Raw genomic sequence first — 19,756 nt, 5'->3', positions numbered from 1 at the left:
TATGGAAAGGAGAAGTCCATCAATACCAACAGTTTCTAAGATACAACAGACTTTTTGAAGTTTGAATCCAAGTACTCCCAGGAGAGTATTGACTTCTTGGATATAAGTATTATCTTTAAAAAGGGAACTGTAGAGACGGCCTTACATAGGAAAGCTACATGGAAGAACCACATGCTACATAGAACTAGCATGCACCCCACACATATTTTCAACAACATATTTGAAAATCAAGTCATACGCATTTCTAGACTATGTACCAAGGAGGATACATTTCAACAAGAGTTTAACCAATTGGTGGATAACGTAGTAACTAGAGGGAATAGGAAGAATCAGATGGACTTTGAACAAGCGATAGAATTATGAGGAGGCAAAGGAAAACCATATTATCATTATAAACATGTAAAAGGACAGAAGAAGAATGAAACCCAAGAGTGCTTAAGATGAATATTAACTTACAAATCAGATAATAAACAAATAAACAAAGTTATTCAAAAATATTGGCCAGTTTTAACAGTGGATCCTAAAATTAAAAGTATAGTAGGAGAAAAACCCAAATTCACATATAAAAACAAGAAGAATTTGAAAAGTCTACTGTGTAACAATACAACAGAAACAACACAGAGAAGAGTAGTAAAGAAGAAAGGAACTTTCAAATGTGGGAAGTGTAAGGCATGTAAATATATTAATATGACTAATGTGTTCCAACATCCTATCACACATAAAGTATATTCCTACAAAGGGAGTGGAAATTGCAATACATAGAATGTGATATATATATAGCCAGCTGTGAAGGATGTATGTCGTTTTATGTGGGCAAAACTAACAATAAGTTCAAAGAACGTATTTTACGGCATCTAAGAGACAACAACAAGATAGAATTTAATTCTTTGTATCAGCATATAAAGCATAATCCAGGGCATAGCTTTACATTTATGATATTAACTCATGTTTCAGTTACAGCACGAGGTGGAGATTTATTCAACAGAACTGAAAAGATAGAAATGGAATGGATTATGAACTTGTGTGCCAGTCAAAGTCCTGGCCTTAACGCAGTAGTCCCCTTAAAACCAGTACTAAAAGAAAGGAGGCTAAGGGGGTTATAATATACTTCTATCATAAAACCACTAAGAAATAGGACTGAATAACATGATAGTAAAGCTATACAACCAGCAACTAAAGAACATGTGAGAATGGACTCCTCCCAAGAGGACAGAATAACCAGTGACATACTTGCAGGAACTCAGGAAGTAAAACTGATTTGGCAGTGTATACAAAAAGACAGACTGGATACAAGTAGTAAGTGTAACCAATGAATAGTGAAGGCAGAGAGTCTTATTTAAATACAATACCTCATTGGACAATGCCTAGAATGCACACAGTATAAAAGGAAGAGCAAAGCAGATAAATACAGGATCTGAAGAAGGTTTACAACCGAAAGTTCTTATCCGTTCCTGAGTCTGTTTTTGAACACAAGCAGCATGCTTATTTGAAGTTGGCTTTAGAACTAGGAATATTTTGGAACCTTTTCCAGAGACTTTGCAAACAGGCAGTTTGCTGATTCCAGTTTGCTTCAGAGAAAGGAAGAATTATTTATCCTGGAATTCGTTTAAGTGCACAGGCAGCACGCCAATTTGAAGTTGGTCTTCGACTTTGGAAATTCATTTCGGTGACCTTGAACATGGGATGCCAATTTGAATTAATTGGCTTTAGAAGAAGGATGAGCTTTAGAACTTGACCCCCCCCCCATTTTACACACAGGCTGTATGCAGGTTACGGGTTGGCTTCCAAGTAAAGAACTTTTTGCAACTTGCTCTAGTGCTTTTGCATACAGGCAATTTATTGACTTAGAACTTTAGAAGTACCTACTGAGGAAGTGGAGCATATAGTTGTCAGTGAATGGAGGTTTTGCACTCAAGGAAGAAAGGTAGCTGGAAGTGACTTCCAATGAATGAGTAATTTCTTATCATATTGAGCCAAGTTACTATAACAAGAAATTTGCTCCGAGGAAAGTGTTATTAGTGTTTGAATCAGTACTTTGAAGTAGGCAATTTGCCATTTTTAACTGAACGGGATTAAAAAATTGTTTTTATTTAAGGAAGGACCTGGGATACATATGTAGTGCTTGCTTACCAGCAACTACAAGAAAGGGGATACATAATACCCACTAAACAGACCATCTTGGAGCTAGCTACCACGTGGAGGGAGTAGCCTTATTGTGGCTTTTCATTTTCATATGGTGAAGGCGTACTCCCTAGGCTAGAGCTTGTTCACTTTATCTTTTCACATTAGTATAGTAGGCTGCACTGAGATTCAAACACCTACCTATCTACATGTATGTACTATAGTACTGCCTATTTATCACATGCACCACAATGCTTATGGGCTGATAAGTGTCCAAAGGTACATCTAAGGTGAATGACTTCAGCAGCCCTTGTAAAGTAGATAAATTTGAAGTGCACTGGATGGAACAGGCCACAAAATGGTATAACCAACACACACAGGATATGGTTCTCATCCACACGCATGCAGTATCACAGTTGTCAATATTGAGATTAGAACACCTGTCTAGTTATTTGTACTGCAGTGTTACACAGTTATTGCACATGCCGCAGACTTTAAAGTGCTGAAGAGCATATAATATAGACCCGATAATCCATTGCATGGCCTTGCAGATCAGGCTAGTTAGTCTGCTGGGTCTTTAATTTCCTATACCGGTAAACACTCCACATTTGTGTAAAGGGCTGATAGTGGCTGTCCCCCACTCGGCTGTGACAAAGGCAGTACTCAGGCTTTGGTTGAGTAGAGTGCATAATGGTGCTGACAGTTTATGCCTGAGTTCATGTAGGTTGCAGCCTGGGATGTATTCAGGTCCATTGGAGGCTATCTTCTTGGCTTTGCGAGGGCAGTGATGCCCTGTTCCCTAGTGATAAAGGTGGGGTGGTCAGATACTAGGAATGTGCTGCTTTACTGAAGGGAGGGGCAGAGGGGAGACATTTCTGCTGAATCTGACAGCCAGTAGATTGGCTATATCTACAGGATTTGTGTAAGTGGTGTCCTTGACAACCAGTTCTGCACATATCTGGGAACTTCCTTTGGGAATGCAGACATATGTGAGGAAGGCTTTATGATTGTCTGTCTTAGATGTGGGCAATTTGGACTCAGAGTTGCCTTTAGAGAATTTATCTGGTGCTCTTATTTGTTTGTTCAGGCTAAGGGGTCATTACTTCCAATTATGCATCTACTTCTTGGTCCTGGACAGCAATGTATCCTTTTGTTATATAGTGCCTTTATTGCAGATGTTTCCAGACAGGTTTACTCATACTTGCGGATGATGATGTTGTCCTGTCAGGTATTCCTGATTTCATGCATCTCTATATATATGCTGGTATACTACTTTTGTGTACATTTGGACTTTGGTGCCTGTTCCTCCAGTGGGTTAGGGGGCTATTCAGCTGTTTATACCATCCCTCTGGTGGTTGTGATCATCTTGGGAGACATTTTCCTTTTGCCATGGCTAGAGGGGGGGGGGTCAGGAAAGATGGTGATATCGAACGTGACCGCTTTTTTGGCGTATCTTGCCAGGGAGGATGATATCATAGGGGTGCTGCAGTGGTTAATTATGTTGGTTACTGCCACGTCCGACATATGTACAACATCTTGTGGGGGTATCAAGTAGCTGTCCTAAGGATTTAGCATTGATAAGATGGAGGATTCTCTGTGCATTTTTGCTCTGGCATGATTGGTTTTCCAACCAATGGTTGGGTAATATAAGTCAGCCAAGATCAGGGTAACGGGTTGAATCTTGATAGATTTGTAGAGGGCCAGATATTTGGGGTGGGTATTCTGAGTCAGATTTGTTGGCCGTAGCTAACTATAATTGCATAGGGGTCTTGTCATTGGTTAACTGTGTTTGGAGTGTCTTGTGTGTGTCAGAATGTTTGACCAGCCCAGAAGTGTGTGTCTCTCCAATATATATTTATACTCCACCTCCTTTGGCTTTGCTGCCCACATTTTGGGGTCTGGCTGTGTGATAGGATGAGTGATCAGGTAAGGATGGGCTGCTCTCTGCAGCTGTGGCCCAGGTTTCTGTGAGTGCATAAATGTCATCATCTTCCAGGGTTACAAATGTTTGCAATGAGAGCATTTTCCTGCTTAGACTCCTAGCGTTTAGAGGCATGGCCTTTAATTTGTGTTTTGATTGTTTTATATTGGTAGTATGGACCTCGTGACTTTCCCTAAAAAGGCACTATGGGGAGGAAAGGGCCTTTGCCAGAGGCCTGAAGGCCAAGTGAGACAGATGCAGGCCATCTCTAGCAAAGCAGCGTGGTCTGTCGTTCATATGTTTCCAGGCTGCCAATTAGTGGATCCCCCTGGGATGACACCAGTAAGTAAGCCAATTGTTACTGTCAATCATTTTCTGTTTGTATTGAGTTATCATTCTGAGTGATGGTAGAATGTTGCTTATGGCTAGGGACATACCTGCATGGGACATATATTCGGCAAGCTGAATCATGTCTGTCTTCCTATAGTCCAGGGAGGTACATCTGACGTTGTTCACACCACCATGGACTAAGACAGAGTCATAACAGTACTGTTGTGAAGTGACTTGAGTTCATGTGTGATGTGGTGGATTCTGGCACCTGACAGACAAGTAAGCATGACTTTCTCCTTATCCAGCCTGGTGAGAGGCACATCTGTGTCTCACAATGGAGTTTCCTATGAGTAATACGTTGGGTTTATGGTAAGGCCTTAGTGGTTGCAAGAGACTGGTATGTGGACTATGCATGTTCTGTGGTGTGTAGGTTTCTGGAGTTCTCGTGTTTTGCCTCTGAGGTGTCCTTTGTTTGGGTTTTATTTTGTTGAGGACCTCCACTTTTGTGGGTGTGTGTTGTGTAGTTGTGGGTGATGTTTACTGACTCCATACACTGCAGGGAACCTATGTTACTGCACAACTTGTTTTGGTGTGCACATTCTCCATTTGTATGGCCAGTGGTTCCCCTTACCCTTATGTGTGTCTCTTTGTCTTACTGTAGTCCAGTCACTGGCTTTGCCCACAGTGGTTGCTGTTATGTATTTGTATTTCTGGTGTGAGTGGGGTAGATGTCGTAACATCACACATATGGTTATGGACTTCACACCTCTGAGTGTACCTATTTAGCAGGTTGTCCATCATTTCACCACTGCATCTGCTGTGGTCCTCAGATGGTTTGTGTTACTATATTATTATCAGGCTATATGTTGGCCCTAGCTGTCAAACCATCACAGACTGACATCTGTAAAACCCATATAGCACAGTCAGACACAGGCCCACACATGGGGACAGGGTGTTAATAATGGTCTGCCAAACATAGACAGTTGGGAGACTGGTTTGGTATTTGTTTGCTTTTCTTATGGGTATGACGTCTGCTTCTCCACTGTCTGCCACTGATGTTTTGACATGAACCTTTCTTATTCTGCCAAAGTACACAGAATAATACAAAGGCAGTACTCAGGCTTTGGTTGAGTAGGGTGCATAATGGTGCTGACAGTTTATGCCTGAGTTCATGTAGGTTGCAGCCTGGGATGTATTCAGGTCCATTGGAGGCTATCTTCTTGGCTTTGTGAGGGCAGTGACGCCCTGTTCCCTAGTGATAAAGGTGGGGTGGTCAGATACTAGGAATGTGCTGCTTTACTGAAGGGAGGGGCAGAGGGGAGACATTTCTGCTGAATCTGACAGCCAGTAGATTGGCTATATCTGCAGCATTTGTGTAAGTGATGTCCTTGACCACCAGTTCTGCACAGACCTGGGAACTTCCTTTGGGAATCCAGACATATGTGAGGAAGGCCTTATGATTGTCTGTCTTAGATGTGGGCAATTAGGACTCAGAGTTGCCTTTAGAGGATTTATCTGGTGCTCTTATTTGTTTGTTCAGGCTAAGGGGTCATTACTTCCAATTATGCACCTACTTCTTGGTCCTAGACAGCAATGTATCCTTTTGTTATATAGTGCCTTTATTGCAGATGTTTCCAAACAGGTTTACTCATACTTGCAGATGACGATGTTGTCCTGTCAGGTATTCCTGATTTCATGCATCTCTATATATATGCTGGTATACTACTTTAGTGTACATTTGGACTTTGGTGCCTGTTCCTCCAGTGGGTTAGGGGGCTATTCAGCTGTTTATACCATCCCTCTGGTGGTTGTGATCATCCTGGGAGACATTTTCCTTTTGCCATGGCTAGAGGGGGGGGGGGGGTCAGGAAAGATGGTGATATCGAACGTGACCGCTTTTTTGGCGTATCTTGCCAGGGAGGATGATATCATAGGGGTGCTGCAGTGGTTAATTATGTTGGTTACTGCCACGTCCGACATATGTACAACATCTTGTGGGGGTATCAAGTAGCTGTCCTAAGGATTTAGCATTGATAAGATGGAGGATTCCCTGTGCATTTTTGCTCTGGCATGATTGGTTTTCCAATCAATGGTTGGGTAATATAAGTCAGCCAAGATCAGGGTAACGGGTTGAATCTTGATAGATTTGTAGAGGGCCAGATATTTGGGGTGGGTATCCTGAGTCAGATTTGTTGGCCTGTAGCTAACTATAATTGCATAGGGGTCTTGTCATTGGTTAACTGTGTTTGGAGTGTCTTGTGTGTGTCAGAATGTTTGACCAGCCCAGAAGTGTGTGTCTCTCAAATATATATTTATACTCCACCTCCTTTGGCTTTGCTGCCCACATTTTGGGGTCTGGCTGTGTGATAGGATGAGTGATCAGGTAAGGATGGGCTGCTCTCTGCAGCTGTGGCCCAGGTTTCTGTGAGTGCATAAATGTCATCATCTTCCAGGGTTACAAATGTTTGCAATGAGAGCATTTTCCTGCTTAGACTCCTAGCGTTTAGAGGCATGGCCTTTAATTTGTGTTTTGATTGTTTTATATTGGTAGTATGGACCTCGTGACTTTCCCTAAAAAGGCACTATGGGGGAGGAAAGGGCCTTTGCCAGAGGCCTGAAGGCCAAGTGAGACAGATGCAGGCCATCTCTAGCAAAGCAGCGTGGTCTGTCGTTCATATGTTTCCAGGCTGCCAATTAGTGGATCCCCCTGGGATGACACCAGTAAGTAAGCCAATTGTTACTGTCAATCATTTTCTGTTTGTATTGAGTTATCATTCTGAGTGATGGTAGAATGTTGCTTATGGCTAGGGACATACCTGCATGGGACATATATTCGGCAAGCTGAATCATGTCTGTCTTCCTATAGTCCAGGGAGGTACATCTGACGTTGTTCACACCACCATGGACTAAGACAGAGTCATAACAGTACTGTTGTGAAGTGACTTGAGTTCATGTGTGATGTGGTGGATTCTGGCACCTGACAGACAAGTAAGCATGACTTTCTCCTTATCCAGCCTGGTGAGAGGCACATCTGTGTCTCACAATGGAGTTTCCTATGAGTAATACGTTGGGTTTATGGTAAGGCCTTAGTGGTTGCAAGAGACTGGTATGTGGACTATGCATGTTCTGTGGTGTGTAGGTTTGTGGAGTTCTCGTGTTTTTGCCTCTGAGGTGTCCTTTGTTTGGGTTTTTGTTTTGTTGAGGACCTCCACTTTTGTGGGTGTGTGTTGTGTAGTTGTGGGTGATGTTTACTGACTCCATACACTGCAGGGAACCTATGTTACTGCACAACTTGTTTTGGTGTGCACATTCTCCATTTGTATGGCCAGTGGTTCCCCTTACCCTTATGTGTGTCTCTTTGTCTTACTGTAGTCCAGTCACTGGCTTTGCCCACAGTGGTTGCTGTTATGTATTTGTATTTCTGGTGTGAGTGGGGTAGATGTCGTAACATCACACATATGGTTATGGACTTCACACCTCTGAGTGTACCTATTTAGCAGGTTGTCCATCATTTCACCACTGCATCTGCTGTGGTCCTCAGATGGTTTGTGTTACTATATTATTATCAGGCTATATGTTGGCCCTAGCTGTCAAACCATCACAGACTGACATCTGTAAAACCCATATAGCACAGTCAGACACAGGCCCACACATGGGGACAGGGTGTTAATAATGGTCTGCCAAACATAGACAGTTGGGAGACTGGTTTGGTATTTGTTTGCTTTTTCTTATGGGTATGACGTCTGCTTCTCCACTGTCTGCCACTGATGTTTTGACATGAACCTTTCTTATTCTGCCAAAGTACACAGAATAATACAAAGGCAGTACTCAGGCTTTGGTTGAGTAGGGTGCATAATGGTGCTGACAGTTTATGCCTGAGTTCATGTAGGTTGCAGCCTGGGATGTATTCAGGTCCATTGGAGGCTATCTTCTTGGCTTTGCGAGGGCAGTGATGCCCTGTTCCCTAGTGATAAAGGTGGGGTGGTCAGATACTAGGAATGTGCTGCTTTACTGAAGGGAGGGGCAGAGGGGAGACATTTCTGCTGAATCTGACAGCCAGTAGAATGGCTATATCTACAGGATTTGTGTAAGTGGTGTCCTTGACAACCAGTTCTGCACATATCTGGGAACTTCCTTTGGGAATGCAGACATATGTGAGGAAGGCCTTATGATTGTCTGTCTTAGATGTGGGCAATTTGGACTCAGAGTTGCCTTTAGAGAATTTATCTGGTGTTCTTATTTGTTTGTTCAGGCTAAGGGGTCATTACTTCCAATTATGCATCTACTTCTTGGTCCTGGACAGCAATGTATCCTTTTGTTATATAGTGCCTTTATTGCAGATGTTTCCAGACAGGTTTACTCATACTTGCGGATGATGATGTTGTCCTGTCAGGTATTCCTGATTTCATGCATCTCTATATATATGCTGGTATACTACTTTTGTGTACATTTGGACTTTGGTGCCTGTTCCTCCAGTGGGGTAGAGGGCTATTCAGCTGTTGGTTGTGAGCATCTTGGGAGACATTTTCCTTTTACCATGGCTAGAGGGGGGTCAGGAAAGATGGTGATATCGAACGTGACCGCTTTTTTGTCGGATCTTGCCAGGGAGGATGATACCATAGTGGTGCTGCAGTGGTTAATTATGTTGGTTACTGCCAAGTCCGACATATGTACCACATCTTGTGGGGGTATCAAGTAGCTGTCCTAAGGATTTAGCATTGATAAGATGGAGGATTCTCTGTGCATTTTTGTTCTGGCATGATTGGTTTTCCAATCAATGGTTGAGTAATATAAGTCAGCCAAGATCAGGGTAATGGGTTGAATCTTGATAGATTTGTAGAGGGCCAGATATGTGGGGTGTGTATCCTGAGTCAGATTTGTTGGCCTGTAGCCAACTATAATTGCATAGGGGTCTTGTCAATGGTTAACTGTGTTTGGAGTGTCTTGTGTGTGTCAGAATGTTTGACCAGCCCAGAAGTGTGTGTCTCTACAATATATATTTATACTCCACCTCCTTTGGCTTTGCTGCCCACATTTTGGGGTCTGGCTGTGTGATAGGATGAGTGATCAGGTAAGGATGGGCTGCTCTCTGCAGCTGTGGCCCAGGTTTCTGTGAGTGCATAAATGTCATCATCTTCCAGGGTTACAAATGCTTGCAATGAGTGCATTTTCCTGTTTAGACTCCTAGCGTTTAGAGGCATGGCCTTTAATTTGTGTTTTGAGTGTTTTATATTGGTAGAATGGACTCCGTGACTTTCCCTAAAAAGGCACTAAAGGGGAGGAAAGGGCCTTTGCCAGAGGCCTGAAGGCCAAGTGAGACAGATGCAGGCCATCTCTAGCAAAGCAGCATGGTCTGTCGATCATATGTTTCCAGGCTGCCAATTAGTGGATCCCCCTGGGATGACACCAGTAAGTAAGCCAATTGTTACTGTCAATCATTTTCTGTTTGTATTGAGTTATCATTCTGAGTGATGGTAGAATGTTGCTTATGGCTAGGGACATACCTGCATGGGACACATATTCGGCAAGCTGAATCATGTCTGTCTTCCTATAGTCCAGGGAGGTACATCTGATGTTGTTCACACCACCATGGACTAAGACAGAGTCATAACAGTACTGTTGTGAAGTGACTTGAGTTCATGTGTGATGTGGTGGATTCTGGCACCTGACAAACAAGTAAGCATGACTTTCTCCTTATCCAGCCTGGTGAAAGGCACATCTGTGTCTCACAATGGAGTTTCCTATGAGTAATACATTGGGTTTATGGTAAGGCCTTAGTGGTTGCAAGAGACTGGTATGTGGACTATGCATGTTCTGTGGTGTGTAGGTTTGTGGAGTTCTCATGTGTTTTTGCCTCTGAGGTGTCCTTTGTTTGGGTTTTTGTTTTGTTGAGGACCTCCACTTTTGTGGGTGTGTGTTGTGTAGTTGTGGGTGATGTTTACTGACTCCATACACTGCAGGGAACCTATGTTACTGCACAACTTGTTTTGGTGTGCACATTCTCCATTTGTATGGCCAGTGGTTCCCCTTACCCTTATGTGTGTCTCTTTGTCTTACTGTAGTCCAGTCACAGGCTTTGCCCACAGTGGTTGCTGTTATGTATTTGTATTTCTGGTGTGAATGGGGTAGATGTCGTAACATCACACACATGGTTATGGACTTCACACCTCTGAGTGTACCTATTTAGCAGGTTGTCCATCATTTCACCACTGCATCTGCTGTGGTCCTCAGATGGTTTGTGTTACTATGTTATTATCAGGCTACATGTTGGCCCTAGCTGTCAAACCATCACAGACTGACATCTGTAAAACCCATATAGGACAGTCAGACACAGGCCCACACATGGGGACAGGGTGTTAATAATGGTCTGCCAAACATAGACAGTTGGGAGACTGGTTTGGTATTTGTTTGCTTTTTCTTATGAGTATGACGTCTGCTTCTCCACTGTCTGCCACTGATGTTTTGACATGAACCTTTCTTATTCTGCAATAGTTTGGCAGATAAATGCAATGTTAGGACAAGCAGAACAGATATACAAGGTATACTTGTAGTCCTTCTGTGGCAGCCTATCATTTCAGGGGTATAGATGGTGGCCGGTGACTTGTTGTCAGTGCTGACACAGTAAGGTGGCAGCCATTTATAACCTGGCAGTATACTGACTTTCAGGTACCTGCTGTCCTACTAGGCAATGTATAGGTTACTCCAAGCTATGTACTGTCCAAATGTGTGGCCCCCTGTGCCTGGCTTGTCCTGCTTTCCTGCAATAACAGATATTGACTTCTGGACAGTGTGTACAACTCCTAACGTAGGTGTAGCTGACATGCAAAATAGTTGGCACAGAAAGTCTTGGAACATGGATCCTGTCAACCACAGTACTGTACCTAGGCCACTAAGTGACAACAGCCAAGAGTAAGTGCTGCTCACTTCCTGACAGTGTTAACCACACATATACACAGCTCACTGACCCCTACATAATGTGGAAATGCAAGAAGTTATCAAGTTGATTGGAAAAGCCCTGGGAATGTGTGCTCTGCTGCTATTACCCTGCAAAAATAAATGTTACTGCATTTCTATGGGAACACGGGTGTGTTGGAGGCATACCTGTCAACTGTACACATTTCCACATACTGTGCAGATGTTGGTTTTACATTTTGACTCCATTTAGTATAGTGTTGTGCCTGTCCTGGAGAATACTGGCATATCACTAAAGACCGAAGGTTAGAATGTAATGGCAGACATTTCAGTATCAGACTTCCTACCCTTCAGAAACTTAATGCAACTACAAGACCAGCTGTAATATCACTGTGTAAGTCTCTAAGACGGATATTTCATCATTGCACCTATTTGTGGGCCAGACATTTCTTTATGGTTTTCTATGGCTGACTTCCTGGGAGAGGCTGAGGGGTTAGTATGGGACCCCAACATTGACATCCATGCATGTGAACTGACCCCCCAGTTTGTTAGTCCCCCACATACACTGCAGTGAGTTTTGCCACCTAGGGGATTACTACATACTCTGGGAAGCCAATATTGTGCGGACATTTCCTGTTGTCCCCCATAGTTGTCAGTTGTCTGCTGCTATCCCAGTAGGCCATCCCATTCCCTTGCATACATGCAGTGACACCTTAGATATGCTACCAAAATGTACTACTCCATTCATTTATTAAGAAGAGTAACTTATCTTGTGCCTGCGGCAGTTGTGAGGATGGTGCTTGAGGGCTGACTCTGTTGGATGCACGCAGTACACAGCCTATACATGGTAAGGTACAGATAGTATGATTTGTGTGGCATCCATTTTACTGTGTGTGCAAGTTGGAGAGAGGTGTCAGTCTCTGGGTACCTAGGGTGGCAGTGTATGTGCTATGTGTTGCCTCTTTGCCAAGGCCAAGGCATACTGGGCATGCCTACAGGGGAAGGCTCAGGAGGTCCCTCTTCTGACTTCCCCTGTACCTGTGTAGATCTTAGCAATGATGGGGGACTGCATGCCCCTCCCCTGTGATGTTTCTGCCGCAGCTGTTTCCACAAGATTATATTGTGTAGCATGGTACATGCTATGAACATGTGTGCACATGTGGCTGGAGCATACTGCAGGGCACCACCAGATATGTCAAGGCAGAGAAACCGTGAAATGAGCACCCCAAACACATGTTCTACAATGTTCCTAGTTTGTGCGTGTGCCTCATTATGGCATTCTTTAGTGGATGTGGGTGCATTTCTGATAGGTGTCATCATCCACAGTTCCAGTGCATAGCCAGCATCCCCCTCGAGATGGCCATATGTGAGGCATGCCAGATGTGGGAGTCGTAATAACTGCCAGGGCTGCCAGCACACACAATCATGATAATGCCCTGGGCATTGCACACAACCAGGCAGTTGATGGAGTGATAGCCCTTGCTGTTGATATACACTCTACCATCTTCACCAACTGGTGTATTGATGTTGACATGAGTGCAGTCTATGGCACCCAGTACCTCTGGGTAGTGTGCTACATGGTGGAAGAGATGCATATTGCTGGTCCTCTCCTCAGGGGAGCTGGAGAAATAAATGTGCTCACTGGCATGTCTTAGCATGACATTCAGGAACTGGTGGAGTACCCTGGATGCAGATGCCTGTGAGACCCCCATGATGTCCCCAGTAGGTCTTTGGAAAGTACCTGTAGTTAGTATTCTTAAGGATGCACTTACCTTTGTTTCCACTGGGATAGGTTCCCCTCTGTTGGCTCTGTGTCTGATGTGAGGCCGGCAGAGCTCAGTGAGTTGCTGAAGTATGTCACTGTCCACCTTTAGCACTCTACTATCTCCAGCTCCTGTAGCTCCTGAAAGGTCACCCTGGCCCTGAACACTGTTCTCCTCCTCAGTCTGGGCCAGTTGTCATCGCCATTCTCATCACCACCCTCAGTCTGTAGCATGTAGAGATGTAGCAAAGCAGCAGCAACCCCTGTAATTTTTTCAGTTAAAATTACCAAGTGTGTACTCCAATGGTGCAGAGTTTGTGGAAAAAACAGACTAAAGGGTGTTTCCATACTTTATACTGGTGTGCTGCAGATACTGCCTATGTGATTGGCTGACCATGATACATTCCACCTGCCAGATATATTATTGAGGGGTGTGAATGGGCCAATGTGAGTAGCAGATGTCTTATTAGTGATTTGTAGTTACTTTCCTTTATTCTGCTATTTCTTTTTATTTTTTTAATTTTGTCTACGTTTAAGTTCCACGGTGCACAGCACAAACCCATAGAGCTAGCGTAAACAATGTTGAGCAGAAAGGGCTGTCCTCCAACCAGCTAAACACAGCTAAGCAGCCTCAGACACACACCCTTGCTTAAATGTGCTTAGCTGAGTGCAAATAGAAGCCACAGAGCTCCAGTGTGCTTAAACCAAGCATGACACACATCCTTTTCATGTCAGCTGCTTCTTCTGCCTACAGCACCACATTATAGCTCCTACGTGGTTAGGTACCCATGGACATGGTCTTCCATTTTTTCTATTCAATAAATTTAGCTCATTTACATACCCCTACTGGCTTATACCCTAGTTACATCACTACACCGGAGCCTATGTCCTTAGCAACCAGTGTTACCTGTCATTGTTATGAGACTGCATGCTGCTCAGTATAATGGCAAAATTAATGTTTCATTAATTTTAATTGCCTTTTTACTAATTTTTTTTTTTCTGCACTTTTGCACACTGCTGCACTCCACTTAAACAGCCCCATATATACAAAAAGAAAACCTTTAGATTTTTACAATTTTTAAACACTTTGGTATGCCAATGGCTATAGGTTTGGCCATTGGCATGCCTAATGAACATAATACATGCTTTACTTTAAGTTGTCATCCCCCATTTTTATCTTTGCAGTAACAGATCTGGTTACTTACCGCATAAATTTCTGCTGTGGACACGGCTTCAACACGGATGCCTGTCTGTTTCTTGGATCACAAATTTACCTCATTTGCATTTTTTTCACCAGCAAATTAAGTGATTTGCATTATTCCACTACATTCGTGCCAGATAGTGCTAGGACTCCCCCAGCACTGTTTCCTGGATCGCAAAGGCTCCGAACTCCGTGTTCGAGCCATGCCACTATGCCTACCCAGTTTGTTGGCTTTATTGAATTACCCCTATGTCTTGATGACTGATATACAGGTATGCTTTATTAGTTAATGTTACGTGTAAATTAATTTGTTAATTTTAAATGTACGAAGTTTGGTTTAAAATTATAACGTGTTTGCAATATGTATGGTTTGTCTGAAGAGGTATTTGCAAATTACCACTCAACTGTATAGATTTTCGCAGAATGTCTGGTTTTTGGCCCTATATTTTTTATCTGTTTTTCAGAAAATTGTGTTTTTTTTGAGGAAAATTAGTGGCAAATCATTAAAACTGAAGTTATGAAATAATGAGTTTTAGACTTCATATCCTTCAGAAAAATTTGTGCTAAAGCTAGACCTCATATTCAATCAACTTTCTAAGTTTGTAAGAGCAATATTTAAAAATTGTCCCTATTTTTGGGCCTTTGTCCCAGTTTTATTTATGGATTTGCCCAGATTTCGTGCTCTAAGAAGTTGTGAGGTGTAATATTGTATACAGGGACTTAACTATTCTTGGCTGGAGGGCTGTGAGCTGTAATATTGCAAAGATGTAGATGCATTTTGCTGTTATTTCTTTGCATAATTTTGCATTAAGGCAGAACCATTACTAAGTTTGCGAATTAGGGGTTGGTCATAAAATGGTTTATGGGATTATTTGTTTTAATGATTTATTTTATTTTGGTATGGGTTGCTGAAGTGGCAGGATTTGTTGGCATGTGATTCCTCATTAGTGCGGGTTTGGAGGAACAGGAGAGTATCATTTGGTTGTGTTTTATTTTTTTTTTAGTTATTATAAAATGTCTACACTGGTAGCATAGCTCTCAAAAGTTTGCATTTCTGCAGAATGTCCAGATTTTGTCTCAGTATTGATGGAGCTTCACACATGCCCCTGTCCCTTAGGTTTCATACCTAGACATTTAATATGGCAATCTGCAAAGGTCACACATTTATAACTTGAGGCAGGTTTAAAACTGTGGGTAGAACCTCATTTCAGCAAGGTCAGTAAAAATTTAGAAATATTAATAGTACATTTAAATGACAGTCCCTGGACTTTAAGAAGATTGGTATTTCAGAGTGACACTAACTATTCTGAACAGCTAGATACTTTTGTGGAACATCGTGTTGGGTTGTCCAGTGGTGGAAGTTTGACATGTTTGCTAGTCATTTTACATATGCTTTGATAGTAGGCCTGGATGAAAGTTATAGAGAGAGTTGCCACTTCGAAGCCAGCAGCTTGTTACGTGGTGACAGCCGACTCATGGAACAAACCATCTGTTGATTGCTTTTACGAGGTTAGCATCTGGTAAGTAGTAGATTCCATGAGTGATGAGTCAGCCTCAAATCTGACTGAGGTAGGGCCATGCTGCAGGGGATGGTTATTCATAAGGAAATGGTCAGCCTTTCACTACACTCTTCTGCCTTTGAAGTTGTCCATTTGTTATATGTTACTTGCCTCACTGGATGTGGGGTATGTGCTGAATGTTTAAATTTGGCCTCATTTTGGTCCATTTCTCATCATATTGTGGTTCTTTAAATTATTAGCAAATCATTAAGCCAAAGTAGAAAGGTTGTCTTTGATTTTATAGTTGGCTGGGTATTTTGATCTAGGAAATTGAGATTGGCTTGCATTTTTGATACTGTCTGCAGTGCAGACATTAGCTTCTTCACAGACTTAGCTGAATGGGCAGATTTCGTCCTTTTTTAGGTGGGTTGCTTCAGGTTACTGTAGAGTTTTAAGGGGAGGCATAGTGATAAGGTGTTTAAGGGTCTCTGTGTTTATTTTGGGACTGAGTGGGTGAGTGAAAATGGTGGTGGGTGTCATTATGTTACTATCTGCTCACTTAAGTAAGACTCGGTGCCAGTTTGGTAATGTTATGGGGGTTATGTATTTGGCTATATCAATAGCATGGGATTTGTGAGGAACTTTATGTGGGACTTGTAAAAGCATCTTAAGCTTCATTGTGGTGGTGCATACTAGAGTTGGGAACACGTTGTATGGAGTTGAGGAACGCGATAAGCCCTTGGCTGCACCTATTGTCATTTAAGGAGTTTTGGTATGCATGGGCAGAGGATTTACAGTATTCTTTTCTTTTTCAGATCACAACGAGATCACAGATGGGGGAGGTGCAGAGTGGGTGTCAATCAAAGGCCTGAAGGAAGCCCATTTGATTTGATGGATTCGACTGGGTAGATGTTCTGCCACTGGAGTGGTGTACAGAGCAGTTGCAGGTAATCTTTCATTTATTAAGCCATGTCAGAGTGCAGACTGGGAGTAACGTGGGGACAGGCAGGGTTGAGGAACATCAGGGGCAGGGTGAAGCAAGTTTAGGGGATTGTTAATGAGGAGTTTGGGGTTGTCCTCGGCCTATGATGAGAAGAAGGTGTGGCGTTAGAAAAGAATCAGTTAAAATTTATGAAGAAAGCTAGATATGGTATTTGGACTAGACATGATGATATAGGGTGATATAACATTTACTCAGTTTGAAGTTATTTGCAGGAGGTTTTGGTTTGTTGGCCAGAAAATTATGTTAAATGTTTTCTTATATCTGGTAGTAGTTAGTGCGATGGTGGGATTGCTATTATAAGTACACCGAATGATGTTTGGCATTATGCCTTTTAATGGGGTGCTAGGTTGGAAGTTTGGTAGGAGAGAGGGGAAACAGCCTGATCAGAGTGCTGGGTGGAGAAGAGGAACAGGCTTGCCCTCTTCTTTTCCCCCTCTGGTTTTGGATGTTCATTTCAATGAGTTTGGAAAGGAAAGTGAATATTTGTAGGTGGCTTGATAATAAGCAAGCGGGGGTAAGGAAGCTGCTTATTTGGTTGGATGTGTAATTCAATAAATGGTAAATGAAATGAGTAGTGGGATGCTGCTTCATAAGTAAGTGAGTGGAGGTCTGGATGCTGCCTACTAGGTCAGGATGAGAAAGGCCGCTCTGTCCTGATTAACATTATATGGAGGTTGATGTTGCTAAATGAAGTGAGTGGTGGGATGCTGCTTCATAAGTAAGCGAGTGAAGGTATGAACTCTGCTTACTGGGTCAGGATGAGCAAGGTCACACTGTCTTGATTAACACCACATGGATGTGGATGTTGGCTGTCTTGATTAGCACTACATGGATGTGGATGTTGGAATTCAATCAGCTCTACTAGGTTTTAGTTGAAATAATAAATATTGGGTAATAAAGTTATGTTTATGAAAGTTTAATAAAAGTTGGCAAGCATCATTCAGTGTGATGTGTTTATTGAAGGGGACCGGGACAAAATGTTTTGACCAAGAGCAAATCGTCCAACAGTTGACTATCACATTTGCATCTGAGCAATCTTGCCTGTTGTAAAATGTACTGTAAAGGAAAAGAAAATATAAGGGAATAAAATACCATGCATCCCTAAAGGATTGTTGTCAAGCCCCACGCAAGCATTAATTATTCCCATTCAAAGCTGCACCTATATCTTTCAAAGAGCAAATCCAGCATACCCTTCTCTTTTCTTAAGCAAATCTATAAACCCTATAGTGTTTTTTGACACACCCCAGCAATCTAATCAGTCCAGTAAACACTCAACACAACATCCGCCATGCCCACTGGCCTTAATGAATCAGAGAAAAAAATAATTGAAGAATGAGTATATAGATTTATTTACAAAGATTTTTTTCCCACACTGCTATTTTTTTAATAATTGTTTGAGTTTAAGAGAAGTAAATATTGTGGCCTGTACCCCTTTTGGTTTATGTATTGGAGGCAAAATTGTCTAGAACACTTAGGCTTTCTGCTCCTTACACTTTTTTTTTTTACATTATCCAAAGGTTTGATCTCTAATATCAGCTTTTCTCATGAAAATCCCCAAAAGTAACACTCTGCTCCTGGTTTATAAAACAGGTGGCCAAAATCCAGTCTGCCAAAGTAGTTTATGTGGCCCATGGTAACTATTTTCACTAATCCTTTTCCAAAATTAATTTTTGACCCAGTGGAATTTTATGACCATGAGCTGGCACCCCAACTATTTTCCAACATATATCTGTTCTTGGAACCAGTCATTATCTAGGAACCAATCAAAAACGCAACTAGCACTAAGACAAGTTACTGAAACAAAAACACCTTTTGGTGAAGGTGAAAGTCAAAAGCATAAAAGCTAATTTTGTTGGTTGCTAAAAACTAGAATATGGAAATCAAAGTCTAAGCAAGTAGTGAATATTGTAAATGAGATAAAAACTGCTGGAAGAGGAGTCTTTAGAAAAATGAAGAAACAAACTAAATAGAAATAAGTGGAATTTGTGGGAACAAAATATGTTTAATAATGTTCAGGGGGAGAAGTGAGGTTTAAGGAAAGGCAGAAATTGAGCAATTTTGTGATGCTGGACTAATAACAGTTATAAAGAAAGAAAACATATGCAATGTATAATGTATGTAAATGAAAATATGGTAATTTAGTTTGTTTTCTTTTCAATTAATGTATGTGTAACTATGCATTAAGTGATAATTTATTAAAGGTATCAAATCAGAAGACTTTAAAGAACAAAGGGGGAGGGGATTCATAAAGTTTACCACAAAGTGCATATGATGTGTACACCTCGAGGTAACTTTCTTAATTCATAAACAGCCCTACCACAATGCTTTTGCTGCCTATGCATTCAAAAAGGTGAATTAAGGTGTGCATGATGTGTACACCTTGTGATAACCTTCATGAAGGCATTGTCTTGGTTGATACATTCAAACTTATGGATTCCCAGTAATAATATAAGCCCGATAGTAAAACAAAAACTCAACTACTTTGGCAAAATAATGTGAAAATAAGATTCCCAGGAGAATATGCTGATGCTGGGAAATACTGAAGGCAAAATGAGATAAGGTGAATAGACAGCATTGTTGATATGCTGAATATGAATATGCAAGAATTTAAAGAAGCAGTTATTATGGTTTATTATTATATGTACATACATACATATATTGATACATAGATATTATGATGTACAGTTAACTAGCAATTTAGTTGGTCAGTTTTCCTTGCCCATTTTGTAAAACAAAAATATCCATCTTTGTAGCTAATATGTGTGTATATAAATATATATATATATATATATATATATATATATATATATATATATATATATATATATAGACCTACTTCATATAGTCAACTTACCATTACATTGATTTTCAGATGATCCAGACCACATTGCCAAAACTTAAAATAACAAACAAATGGAACATCATATTTTTCATCTGGGAAATTAACCACTTGGCCACCAGGAATTAAAACAGAAATGCAAGCAAATTAAATCCACCAAAGTGTGGG

General features: G+C 41.6%; 1 protein-coding gene across 1 annotated transcript in view; it reads right to left on the bottom strand.

Moving 5' to 3' along the window:
• The window catches only part of SYN2 (synapsin II), a 1,726,111-nt gene that overhangs the window by 133,205 nt on the left and 1,573,150 nt on the right, over positions 1-19,756 (bottom strand). The gene's annotated exons all lie outside the window — the stretch shown is intronic.

Source organism: Protopterus annectens, chromosome 7.part0, assembly GCF_019279795.1.
Source record: "Protopterus annectens isolate FY-2018-M chromosome 7.part0, PAN1.0, whole genome shotgun sequence".
NCBI classification, from domain to species: Eukaryota; Metazoa; Chordata; order Ceratodontiformes; family Protopteridae; genus Protopterus; species Protopterus annectens.
This window is presented reverse-complemented; position numbering and strand designations above follow the sequence as displayed.